The sequence below is a fragment of the Felis catus genome, chromosome B3 (genome assembly GCF_018350175.1).
Source record: "Felis catus isolate Fca126 chromosome B3, F.catus_Fca126_mat1.0, whole genome shotgun sequence".
In the NCBI taxonomy this organism is placed as follows: Eukaryota; Metazoa; Chordata; class Mammalia; order Carnivora; family Felidae; genus Felis; species Felis catus.
Window position 1 is genome coordinate 65,145,558 of NC_058373.1, and position 13,574 is coordinate 65,159,131.

The 13,574-nt window shown below is 34.1% G+C and overlaps 1 long non-coding RNA gene across 4 annotated transcripts in view; it reads left to right on the forward strand.

Moving 5' to 3' along the window:
* LOC111560835 overlaps nucleotides 1-13,574 on the forward strand; it is a 334,796-nt gene that overhangs the window by 84,659 nt on the left and 236,563 nt on the right. For all 4 annotated transcript variants that reach the window (XR_006599337.1, XR_006599336.1, XR_006599338.1 and 1 more), the window contains exon 2: nucleotides 12,923-12,973. This is a non-coding gene — a long non-coding RNA (uncharacterized LOC111560835). The remainder of the gene's footprint in view (nucleotides 1-12,922; nucleotides 12,974-13,574) is intronic.

Here is a 13,574-nt window from a genome sequence, read left to right on the forward strand (position 1 = left end):
ATACTAGAATCATTGCCATATGCAAAGTTGATATAGCTTTAGGACATAGATACTGAGTTGTAGCAGCACAGCTCAGAAAAGATAAGAGCAACCAGCATTTGCTTAGAGCAGGTGCTCTGATTTCTGTCAGTGCTGCTGGGATGCCCTAGCCAGCAGGTCTTAGACAAAGTGGCCTATAAGAAGTGATACTTCATCGAGTGTGAAAGTCTGGGGAATCAACCAAAAATCTGGTAGCTGTCATCCTTTCCTTGGGGGTGAGACATAGTGATATATAGCTTCATATCACTCAATATTGAGTTCAGCAACATACATATAACTCAAAAAGATTCATACTGGTAAATCTATTATTTATTCTGCTCATTCATGCCTTTGAAAGACTATCCTTTTTGGTGTCTTAGACTGAGCATAATCATAAAATTAAATCTGTACTGTAGTAGCTAGACTGTTTCCCTCTCGGGAAACTTAGAATTTTCTATGTTATTCTAAGATTTTAGAACAGAAATGTCCAATTATGCGTATTTTTTGCATTCATTCCATTCGCAGTTGGTGGGTTTTTTCACTCTGAAAAAATTCATCTTTATTTGGGGAAATGTCATTTATAATTTGTTTATTTTTTCCATTTTCTTTAATGACTTCTGCTAGAAGATTTTGAAGGTTCTATATTCTTCTAGTCACTTGACTTTTTGGTCACACTTTTTATCAGAGGCTGGTACTGAGGATGTCCTACCCAGATTCCGAGTTCAGTTTGACTGGTTTCGTGAGCACATACCTCAGCAGCTACCTGAAGTGATGCCGATGATTCATACCTATAACTTTTGGAGAAATTTCCTTGGGCACTTGTAGCTGCTTTGCTTGTGGAACAGTCAGTAGCCAATGGCTACTAATGTGGTGATATAAAAGCCCAAGTCAAGGTGAGACAGACTTTGGGTGCAATTTGTTCCAGGGTTTTCCATGAAACAGAGTGAAGGTAGACATCTTTTGAGGTGACATTCTTATTTGACTTCTTCCTTTTATCTTTTCTGCTTCCCTCCTCCCTTAAAAGTTTTTTTTTGTTGTTTTTGTTTTTTTTGTTTGTTTGTTTTGTTTTGTTTTTGGTTTTGGTTTTTTGGTGAGCACTCCCTTACTAAATTTCCTGCATGAAAATCCTTTTCTTCAGCTTCTACAGAATCACATGGTCTCTATATCTTTTTGCATTCTGTTCCTGGAGAATTGAAAAATTTGGACTCCCAAATCATTCAATTTTATCTTTGACTGTGTCTGTTTTGTAATTTTGCCCATCTGTGGAATTTTTAATTTTCTCATTAAAATGTTAGTTAACAAAAATTTCTCTGAAATATTTCTGGGTTGAATGGTATATGTAGGACTTCTTTAAAATAACCCAGGTGGAGTGATAAGTAGGAATATAGATGAAATAGGAGCAGCCATGGACTGTTAATTGTTGAAGGTAGGTAAGAGGAACATGGCAATTAATTATACATGATTTCACAATAAAACTTGTTTTAAAGATGAGTTCATTTTTATTTTTCATGGATACAATAGTGAATTTCTTAGAGACTATTAAAGACAATTATGCCTAATTTACATTGTTTGCTCTAAAAACTTTGAGTGTGTGTGCTTTGATGTTACCTCTCCTGGGTGTGTGTGTGTGAATGTGTGTATGCGTGACCTTTTCTATTCATGGTGTTGTGTTTCTCAAATGGTTAGAAATATCTTTTTTTTTTCCTTGTCACCTTTGAGTGTGAGCACCCTTAATGATTGGCTGATTATGCTTATAGCAGCCTGTATCAGATGACAGAGAGTGGCATGGATTATATTACCGAATGCAGTGGTCCAGCAAGAGTTTTTTTGGTAGTACAAAGGTGTTCCCCATCTCTTCTGGAAGTGTTTTCCTCCCTGGATCATTGCTCTGCCTCTCCAGCTCTAGTGCCTCCATTTTCTGCTGTGTTTTTCTTATAAGAGTATAAATACACAGAGTGTTGTTGGAGGATGGTTTGAGTGAGGATGGGCCTCAATTTATTTAACTCCTCCATATGCAACTTTCTATGATGAAAGTTTGAGGGTTCCTTGTATCCACTAATTGTTGCTTTTGAAACCTCTTCTTCCCTAGCAACCTTTACTCCATAATAACTTATTACTGTATATTATTTTTAGAGCCATAATTTTCTTCAGCTTTAATTTTTTATAAATCCAATAACATCTCCTTTCTAGCTTACATCTTTTCCTGCATTGTTATAAATCATTTATCTGAAAACAATCTGTGTGTGTGTGTGTGTGTGTGTGTGTGTGTGTGTGTTATTTCACAGCATTTGTGACAAGAGGGAAGGGAGTCATATGATCAGAGTTTACCGTCTTGATCCAGTCTCACATTCATAACCATTGTGGTTTATAATTCTATTGTGGCAGTTCCTTTCCTTGTCATCTAATTTATCATCTTTGCATCTCATCCTTTTGTTTGTCTCAGCTCGTTATTTCCTCATGGCTTTCTGTTCCTATATCATATGCTTGTACACGCTATTGTAGATGCTACATGCTTTTTTCCCCCAAGTTTGTCCTGGTTCTTATACCAGATTATTTTCACAAGAGGGCTTAACTCTGGTCTTCAGCATGCATTTCCTTTCCCCTGTTTGTATTTTTCACGGGCTCCATGTTTTTGGTTTTCTTTTTCTTTGTTCTTATTCATGAGAAAGGAAAAAGCCTTCTATTGTCATTATTTGTCAACACCCAAGGTATAGGGCTGTTCTTTGGCTCTACTCACTGTCCACGTGGATGCTGGTAAAATCTCCTTTGGAGGTAGGGCAGGAAAGCAGATTGATTCAGGAGCTCAGAGCACAGTTCCCAGTTTCCAGTGTCTGGTCTGTTTCTCTGGTGTTGCTCCTTGGACCAGTACAGAAGGACGCTCTCTAATAGATGCCCATTCCACCTCTCTAATACTCATCTGTACCAGGTCCTCTCTGCTCCTGTTTTTTAGCTCTAAAGTTCTTTTGGTCAGGGCTAAACATCCTGGAAACTTGCTGTCAAAATTGATGCTTGTCCAACTTCTGTGAGTTTCTAGGTCTAAAGGAATACAAAAAGATTAATTCATTCCATTACTCAACAATTACAAACTGCTTTCTTTATCCTTCACTGGAGGACTCGGATTGGATGTGGGGAGTTGAACATCTACTTTGTCTTCACAAAAGCAGCATAGATCTAGTAAAGGAAGTGGCCCAGTGATTCTGGAAGTTACAGATTATCTGAGCCCAAAGGTAGTGATGAAGGAAACTTTCCTACATTCCCTTTTTTCACATCAAGTGGGCTTTCCTTATTTTGTCAGTCCTATCTGTAGGGTGAATTTTCTCTGTATGTTAACAATAATTTCTCTCCAAGGGTTTGACTGGGCAGTAGTATGAAGTTTATTGTTTGGTTTTCATAGACATTCTGGTGGAAAGTTGTTTGAAAGTCTGCCTCAAGGACTACTAGCCACTGTACAAATGCAATTTCACTTTCTATTTCTGTTAAGCATTATTTTTTTTACAACAAAATGTGTATCTTAAATATAGTTTTGCCAATAGCTGACCATTCTACTTTTAAATACATTTGACTCACTAATGTTATAGCTGACAGAAAAAAATAGTTTGAAAAAATTTCCATTACTAGTCAAGATTTTGATAGATACCAGTAACTCAACATGTCATATTGAGTAGAATATTATTCTCTCAGGTTTCGTCATTGTTGATTTTGCTTTTTTGGTTTAAGTTTATTTATTTATTTTGAGGAAGGGGGGCAGAGAGGGAGAGAGAGAGTCCCACGCAGGATCTGTGCTGTCAGCACAGAACCCAGCGTGGGGCTTGATCCCACAAAGTGTGAGATCATGATCATGGGTCGGACGTTTAACCGACTGAGACACCCACGCACCTCTGTCCTTGATTAAAAAAAAAAAAAAAAAACAAAGACTCATTTGACGAAGTAGGTACTAGTGAAAACTTCACATATTGCCTCAGTTAAAGTGACAATTTTGCCTTTGGTTTTTACTAGATTAAAAATGCTAATTTTGTTGGGGGAGGAAAATCAGGTCTCTCTATATTTATATACTGTACTTATGTTATTACTGCTACAGTGGATTTTCTTTATGAATCTTTTGAGGATGCATGATCAATGCCCATAATTCTGAAAAAAGTATATGAAGTAACAAAGAGTAATAAATAATAGCATTTTAAATGAGGGTCAAATCATCAATGTGTCCTTGCTCCATTCTTAAAGTAGAACTTCATTTTTCTTAAACAACTAAGTATACTTCAGAAGTGAATTTTCTAAAGAGAACTTCTTCTTTTGAATCATTTCAAACTTTTTCTCAATATTTTTAATGGTCTGAGTGAAGTTTCTATTTTATGATTAATATCTTTTATGTTTGATACATCCTGGACATAATTTCCATATTAGATTCACTGAAAAATCGTCACAACAGTTTTTCAAATGACTCAAAAATATGCTTTTAAAAAAAGTACATCTAACATAAGTAGATTTGGAGATGTTGTGGTTTTGATCTGTTCATTATAATTTTGCCACAGTACTGGAAGAGTTACGACTGGGTGTATCTGATACAGCCAGTATTCCTTACTGGCCACTGTGTAGTAAGTATGTCTGACTGTGATCTTAAACTTAGTATTAATTGCCAGGGTTGGTTTGGCTGCTCTGTTTCTTATGCATCTCTGAGCACTGTGCTGAAGTGATGATTAAGATTGTTTATTATTGTCCTTAGTGACCTCCAGGTCCTGGCTAATTAAAGCCTGAGTTTCTATAAACATGCTTACTTCTCAGGGAACTTCTAGACTATAGTCTTCTCAGGAATGTAAAGCCATAGCTCCTTATTTTTCTTAAATGCTTCCTGGCGTAACCCATGAGTCCCTGACAAGAATATACACAGGCCTTCATGAAAAGATGATACTTATTGGCATCAAGCTGGACTATAGATTTCTAGACCACTAAAGTTGTATTTCCCCTTTAGGGCCCTGTAATTGAAATATTAAAAAAAAAACTTGTGTATACATTTTTGGTGGAATAAATCTAGATGTTGTAATCTTGTAGAGTTCTGGACTAAGGGTCAGGTGGTATTCCTCTTTAATGTGGTATTTATTTTAAAATTAATATATTTCTCTAATTTTGAAAATATTACATGTTTATTGTAAGAAATGTAAAAAAGAGATGAATTAAAAGAATATAGGCAATAAACATACTCAGCAACACCATTAAAATGGAGAAAATACCTTTCAAGTCATTTTAAAACTAGTTGTTAATTACACACTTAATTCCTGAACACTTCATCTCTGTGTATAAAACAAATTGCTAAAGGTAAGGTTAAAGTCCACCTGAATTACCATATTAAATTCCAACCCTTACACAGTTACCATTTTTCCATGTCTCTCTCTCTCTCTCTCTCTGCCTCTCTCTGCCTCTCTCTCTCTCTTTCTCTCTTTCTCTCTCTCACACACACAAAAAAATTTTTGGTTTTGAATGGATCAAATTTATTGATTGAATTGGAGAAAAAAACTGACAGGTTTGCAATATGAGATCATCACGTCAGTTGAAGTGGTATTTCTCCTTAGTCAGTCTTCTTTTATGCCCTTCAGTAAAAATACATAGTTTTATGTATAAAAGTTTTAATACTATTCCCAGGTACATTATGATTTTTGTTACTCTTATGAATGAGATTTGTATCATATGTTCAAATTGCTGGTATTATTGCTGGTTGGGATGAAAGATATGCAAACTTAGTTAAGGCTGCTTTAACAAAAATATCATAGACAAGGGGGGCTTCAACAGCAAACATTTATTTCTCACAATTCTGGAGGCTGGGAAGTCTAATATCAAGACATAGGCAGATTTGCTATCTGCTAAGGACCTGCCTGTTTCCTGATTTATAGATGACAGCCCTCTTCGTACTGTGTTCTCACATGGCAGAAAAGGCAAGAGAGCTCTCTGGGGTCTCTTTCATAAGGGCACTAATCCCAGCATGAGGTCTCTACCTTCATGAACTGATCACCTCCCAAAGGCCCCACCTCCAAATACCTCCTTGGGGTTAGGATTTCAGCGTACAAATCTTGGTAAGATACAAACATTCAGTCCATAACAAAAACCCCTCATTATAAAAATGACATAAGATTAGAAATATGCATTTTTTTCTCTAGAAATAGAAATCAACTTCCAGCTCAATTTCTAGCTCACTTTCAAAGGGCCAAGTAATGTTTCAAAAGTATCCATTTGTCCTTAAGTTTTAGACTGCAGTAGAAGATATAAATTCTTATTTTTATTTTTTAAATCTTTTTTTTAAATGATTGTTTATTTTTGAGAGAGAGAGAAAGAGAGAGAGAGAGAGAGACAGTGTTAGCTGGGGAAGGGGCAGAGAGAGGGAGACACAGAATTTGAAGCAGGCTCCAGGCTCTGAGGTGTCAGCACAGAGCCCTACGTGGGGCATGAACCCACGATCTGTGAGATCATGACCTGAGCCAAAGTCGGACACTTAACCGACTGAGCCACCCAGGTATCCCTAAATTCTTTTATTTTTAATAAACGTTTTAGTAATTCTTGTTTTTCACATAAGACTGTTTATGTAGCTTAGTTTAAAAACTACAGTTGTAGATAATTATATTACTGCAAAAATTAACAGTGGTACAAAAGGGGTACTAACTAATGTACATGATTCCACAGTAAGTTAACTGAGTTTTCTTAAAGATAAATTATTTTTAAAAAATATTACAGTTTCACTATGTTATTATAGTCTTGGGAGCTATGTCATTTTTTTGTTCCTGTTGTCATGGAATTTAATAATGTGGTTTCTGAAATCCCTTACTTAACCACCACCATCATAACAAAACAGTTTGTTTTGGTTCCGATTTGTTTGGTTACCTGTTTTCTTCCACACTAGACTATAGACAAGCCATTTGTTTTTATATGTTAATCTTGTATCCAGTCACCTTCCTAAATACTAGTGTTAGTAGTTCATACTTGATTTGTCTTTTGTTTTCTAGGTTAGGTAATTGCACAATCTACACATAACAGACACCTGTCTCTTCCTTTCCAATATCTTAATCTAATTTTCTTTTTCTTATGTTACTTGGAGACCAGATCATCTAGTTTTATTTATGTAAGTTATAATGCAGTAAGAGTATCCTTAGCGACAGCATCCTTATTTCATTCCTGACTTTAATTGGAAGACGTGTGATATTTCACCATTAAGCATAATGACTGCTATGGGTTTTGGTTCATACCTTTTATTTTTATTTATTTTATTTTTCATTTAAATTCTTTAAAAAATGTTTTTTAATGTTTGTTTTTGGGAAAGAGAGAACGAGTGGGAGAGGGGCAGAGAGAGAGAGCGAGACAGAATCCAAAGCAGGCTCCAGGCTCTAAGCTGTCAGCACAGAGCCCGATGCGGGGCTCAAACTCACAGCTGTGAGATAATGACCTGAGTTGAAGTTAGTTGCTTAACTGACTGAGTCACCCAGGCGCCCCTGGTTCATACCTTTTATTAAGTCAAGGGCATTCCTCTTGGTTTCCAGTTTAAGTGCCATCTTTACATTTATAAATGAATGTTAACATTAATCGCATTCTTTTCAGGTTAAACTAGGATGTTATATAATTTTATTTCATAATGAATTAACATTTAATTTACACTTTTAGATTCTCCTTTGTTACATTCTATAAATAAATGCTTTTTAGTTACAATGTAGTCATTGAGCAAACTACATGATTCATCTTGCCTGTTGTCTAGAATTTGGTCAATTTCTACATTTGTTTCTAATGTTATTTATTTATTTAATTTTATTTTTAATTTTTTAATGTTTATTGCTTTTTGACGGAGAGAGCCAGTGTGAGTGGGGGGTGGGGCAGAGAGAGAGGGAGACACAGAATCCAAAGCAAGCTCCAGACTGAGCTGTCAGCACAGAGCCTGGCACAGGGCTTGAACCCATGAACCGCGAGACCATGACCTGAGCTGAAGTTGTATGCTTAACTGACTGAGCCACCCAGGTTCTCCTCAAATGTTTTTCAAAGAATGTATGTTGAATATTTTATATGTTGAATATTTTTCAAATCTCTCTATAGTTTCTTTCTCCTCATGCTGATTCCTAAGAATTTTCTGAAGTCTCCCACCAATATTATATATGTATTGTATATCTATATATCTTTATATATATCTATATATCTATAGTTGTTGTACTATCCTATGCAAATATACTTTGCATATTTGAAGGTATATTTTAAGTACAAAAGGTTTATAGATACTATATCTTCTCAATTTATTATTTATTTTATAAATATAAACTGCTAGTCTCTTTTAATGAATTTGCTTTAATTTTATGTTGAACGAGATTAATATTGCTACATTAACTTTTTAAATTATAAAAGTGTATACTTTTCTTTTTATGTATTTACAATTTCCCTGAGTCATTTTGTTTTAGGTGTGTGTTCTATAAACACCATATAATGGCAGTTTGCTTTTTTTTATAGCTGTATTAGTCTCTTTTTTTAAAAAAAAGTGAGGTTGAATAATTATTTATGCTAATTACTGATATGCTTGGGCTTTTTAAAAATCTTTTCTTTTTTTGATATATTTTACTTTATAGACTTCCTTTTTTGTTCTTTCATTTTTCTGTCTTTTTTTTTTCTCTCTGGGTTTGAAAATTGTTCATTATATTTCTTTCTCTATTAGCCACCCTTAAATACTTTTACTTATTTGTAAATAATTTCTGAGTTACAGAAAGGTTGTAATAATTATACAAAGAACTCCCATAAGCCCTTCACCCAGATTCTGGCTGTTTAAAAAAAAATTGAGGGGGGAATGCCTGGGTGGCTCAGTCAGTTAAGCGTCCAACTCTTGGCTTCGGCTCAGGTCCTAATCTCTTGGTTTGTGAGTTTGAACCCCATATCAGGCTCTGCACTGACAGTGTGGAGCCTGCTTGGGATTCCCTCTCTCTCTCCCTCTCTCTATGCTGTGCTCTAGTTTCAAAAGAAATAAACAAACTTAAAAACATAAAAATAAATTTTTACTACATTAGTCACACATACATATATACTTTTGGCTGAAATTCCTGAGAGTAAGTGGTCCATTGCCTCTTAATATTTCAGTGTGCACTTCTTTAAACAAGGATACTCTCCTAGATAACGCATTATAATCATCCTATAAGGAAATTAACATTGATGTAATATCACCAGTAAAATATATTGGCTGTTCTAATAATGCCCTCTATTTTTTCCCAGCCCGATATCCAGTCACGTGTCATAAATTGTATTTAAGAATCATCATCATGGGTCTACAGTCTTTTTCAATATGGAACAGTCTATTAATCTTTTCTTGAATTTCATCAACTTGATACACACACACACACACACACACACACATATTTAATATAGACCCATTTGTTTTGTATAATGTTCCTCATTTTGGATTCGTCTTGTTTTTTCAGGATTAGAATTAGGGTATGCCATTGTTTAGAGGGATACTTTGTAAATATCCTGGTTTTCATCAAAATTTTGCCTACCATCTTTAGTGTCCATTGCTGATATTTGCCTGAAATAATTATTATGATGATTATCAAAGGGGTTTATCAATTCCATTTTTCCCCCAGATTTATTACTTGGCATTCTTTTGTAAAATAAAGTAGTCTCCCCCAGGTATTGCTCTTTTTTTTTAATATTAGTGTAGAGTCATGGAGTCCCATTTTATTCAATGGGTTATAATCCATTAGTATCTTTTTCTTTATGTTCATACTTAGAGTTTCTGAGATTTGGCCCTTCCGGATTGCTTTTGTGTTCTTTTATCTGTCCACTTCATTCTTTGAGGAGTTATTTTCTGACACAGTAATTTGTCCAAGGGTTTCTAATTCTTTTTAATGAAGAGCAGTATGGAAATGAAGATTTGGAGGCTCAGTGACTCATTGTTACTGAGGGGTCATTGCTTCTAGGACAGAGCTAGGAAACATGCGTGTCCACATATATCTCTATGCTTATTTCTATATTTTTCTTTCTATGTAAAAAACTTTGTGTTCACATTAACACTCTTAATACCAAGCTAACATCACAGGGTTTATTCTAGCCCTCCCCCTTTTTATATTTATAATTTCTTTCTTTGACAAAGAGGAAGGTTGTTCCCATTACCTTCATTATATTTATTTAGTCAATCAAGCTGTCTATATTCAACCCAAATTCTAACATTCAGCTGCTTCCTTGGCCCCAGCCATGCTGAATATATCAATAGAGCTGGCTCATTCCTCTGTCTCTGCAAAGGAAGAGAAAAGAGACTTTCAGATTTTTAATAAACATAGTTGAACTTATATTTTTCTATCATATTCTGGTCATTATGTATATTCTCTTTATATAAATCAAGAACAGTAGCATATTTATGTTTTCATCTGTATCCCCAACTTCCCATGTTGGTATCATCTGAAATTTTACTGTCAGATTATTATTAATAAACTTAAAAAAACCCACTCATGTAGACCTAATAATGAATTTTGTAAAAAAAAGTTTGTTCATTATTGCTGTTTACTCCTGAATCCACTCTTCTTCTGTTTGAGTTGCATATTTTAATAATATTTCAGAATATTTGTCAGCCAATAACTGGTAAATGTCTATTTTATTTTCATATTCCACTATAATTTTTCTGACCATATATTCAGAATTATTGTTATGACTGGTTCCAAATGTAAGATTGACTTATGATAGTTATTAATGAGAAGTCAATAGTAACAAGCAACCAGAGAATTTAACAAAATACAAGATTTTACTTAGCATTATCAACAAAAAGTATAAAGTATTTTATATTTAAACAAAGAATTCCTGAAATTTCTTTGGGGAATAATTAAAACTGTATTAAAGATGCTTAAAGCTCAGAAAATGCAAAGTTATAACCTCTTCTTGTATTGGACAACTTGGCATGTAAAGATATTAATATTTACACTAATAATTAATAAATTCATTTGAAGCCCCATTAAAGCCCTAGCTGAAATTTTTTAGTAATACCTTCTGTGAGTATAATTCTTATTTCCAACAAGAAAATAAATTAAACCAAGGACTGAAATAAAGACTCAGAGAGGTCTTAGCTGTCAGCCTTTGTTTTTTTTTAATATATATTTTTCCCACATTTTCATTATGCTAACTATATAAAAGTGAATTATGAATAATTTATTTCTACTTTTTAGAATTATTTATATGATATGAGAATCATTTACTCTTTAAAATTCTGGAAAGCCTAATCTGTAAATATATCTATGCATGAAGGCATATTTGAGTATAATGCCTTGATAGCATAGAAAAATTTATTATAAAAGCATTATCTACTTATTTTATGCATCAATTTTATAGTTTATGTTTTTCCAGAAAACTGACCTTCTCAGTAAATTTTTTCAAAAAGAGAGTCATGATTTTGCATATAGTGTTATTCTATGATTTAAACTCATTCTTGATTTTTCTTTGCTCTGTATTTTTTAGATTTATGATCTTTTTTCATTTTACAGTTTTGAAAGAATCATTTCTTATGTTTATTTTACATATTATTTTTAATTGTCATTTGCTATTTAGTAGCTATTCATCTAATCTTTAACTTTTCAGTCACTTTTTTTTTTACTAAAAACACAAAATGTATGTGGTGAGTATATCTTTGTCTAAATTAGTCAATTTATACATACTCCTTTAAAATTTTTATTAACTTATGTCTAGCCTATCATTTAAACTTTGATTTTTTTTTCAACTCACAACTCCATAATTTGTTTTCTTTTTATTTTAATATTCAGTTATATATATATATTTTATTTGAGAGAGAGGGAGAGAGAGGGAGAGAATCTCAAGCAGGCTCCATGCTCAGCCGGGCTCGATCCCATGACCCTGGGAGCATAATCTGAGCCAAAATCAAGAGTTGGATGCTCACTTGACTGAGCCACCCAGGAGTGTTAATATTCAGATATTTTAATTTGTCTTATTTTGTTGGTCCATTGAAATATGGAAGGAAGATATATTTAGTAGTATTCTTTAATATATTAAATACATTTTTCTAATTATTAAATTAAAAATGAAGGAATTTCTAGTGATTTCAAGAAAATGAAAAATTCAGGTACTTGTACTTTAGTTGCTTCCTCCCCACATACCTACCATGTTGAAATTTCCGGCTCATTGTAGCATAATTCTGAATTTCAAAATTCAGGTTATTGTTCGTTTTTAGAACATATATTTTCTTTTTCAATATTTAATATTATGACATTTGCATGAAATTTGATGGACATATGTATAAGAAATAGTCAAGCAATGCTGTGATATAATATTTTTTGAGTATTACCACTGCCCCTTTATAATATAATAGCTCATATTTTTAAGTGTGTTAGATCCACTTCTCCATCAGCTGGAGGATGGCTTTGGATAATTTTTAAAGACTATAATGTGGGTGGCAGGTTTCTGAGCTCTGTGTTTTTGGCAACATATTTCTTTTATTCTTATAATATGCCTGGCAATATATTTCTGTTAGTTCTTGGCTTAGTGTCATTTTATTTTTTAAAACTCTGTAGCTATTGCTTCATTTTGTCCTGGAAAGTTCATGTTACAGGGAGAAAAAAAAACAACCTGAGGACAACTTGATTATTCTTTTTTTCTTTTTAGAGATTAATGTGTTTTGTTTATTTTTTGCTGGAATGGATGGATGAAATTCCTCCCTATTGTGTGATTCCAAGAAAATATAAAAAAATACATGTATCTTTTCAGTCTGTATTGCCTAGGATATGTTTATATGTGGGAAGGAAGCATTATTCCCTGGCCTCATGGTTCCATATGGGTCTTTGGTCCCCTCAAGTCAGCGTTCTTCCCATTTTGTACATTCCCTCCAAGGAGTTACTTGTTTGATTTGTGAGTTTGACAAATGATGGTGAGATCCTTCTGAACATTTCTCTCTCTCTCTTTTTAGTACATCCTGCCTACAGAGAGGATATATGTCCGGTGTTCTCTCACCCCTGTGGTAAGTGTAAACCCCTGTGTTGGAGTCCTGCAGTCACACTGCTGTGCTAGTGACTATATGGGTGTATCTGTCTGATTCATGATTAACCCATTGGGAATGCTGCTGCAGCCTCAGATTTAAGTCAGGTTCTCCATTCAGACTTATTAACCAACTGATATTTTTATCTCTCCTTACCCGGTTCTTCCTTCTTCTTTGTGATTGTTTGTGGTCCCTTCCATCCAAAGCTTAAATATTTGGTATTGGTATTTATATATTTGGTATCCTTCAGTCCCCAGGTGTATCTTTCTTCAGCCCAGAAAATTTATCTTCTTCCTCCTTCTCCTTACTTATTTTCTCCTCTATTTTCTCTCTGTTTCTCTTAAATTTAGAAATTTCATTTAAAATCCCAATGATTGCTTTGGTGTGTGTGTGTGTGTGTGTGTGTGTGTGTGTGTGTGTGTGTGTGTGTGTGTATTTTATCTGCCTTTTATTTTCCTTACCTAGCAGAAGGTAACTATAACAACACACCCTCCCTCCCCAAAATGGGGGCAATACTCAAATTCAGTTCTAAGATGTTTCCCTTTGGGTTATCGGAATTTCTGATCCGACAAAGTAAAACTAT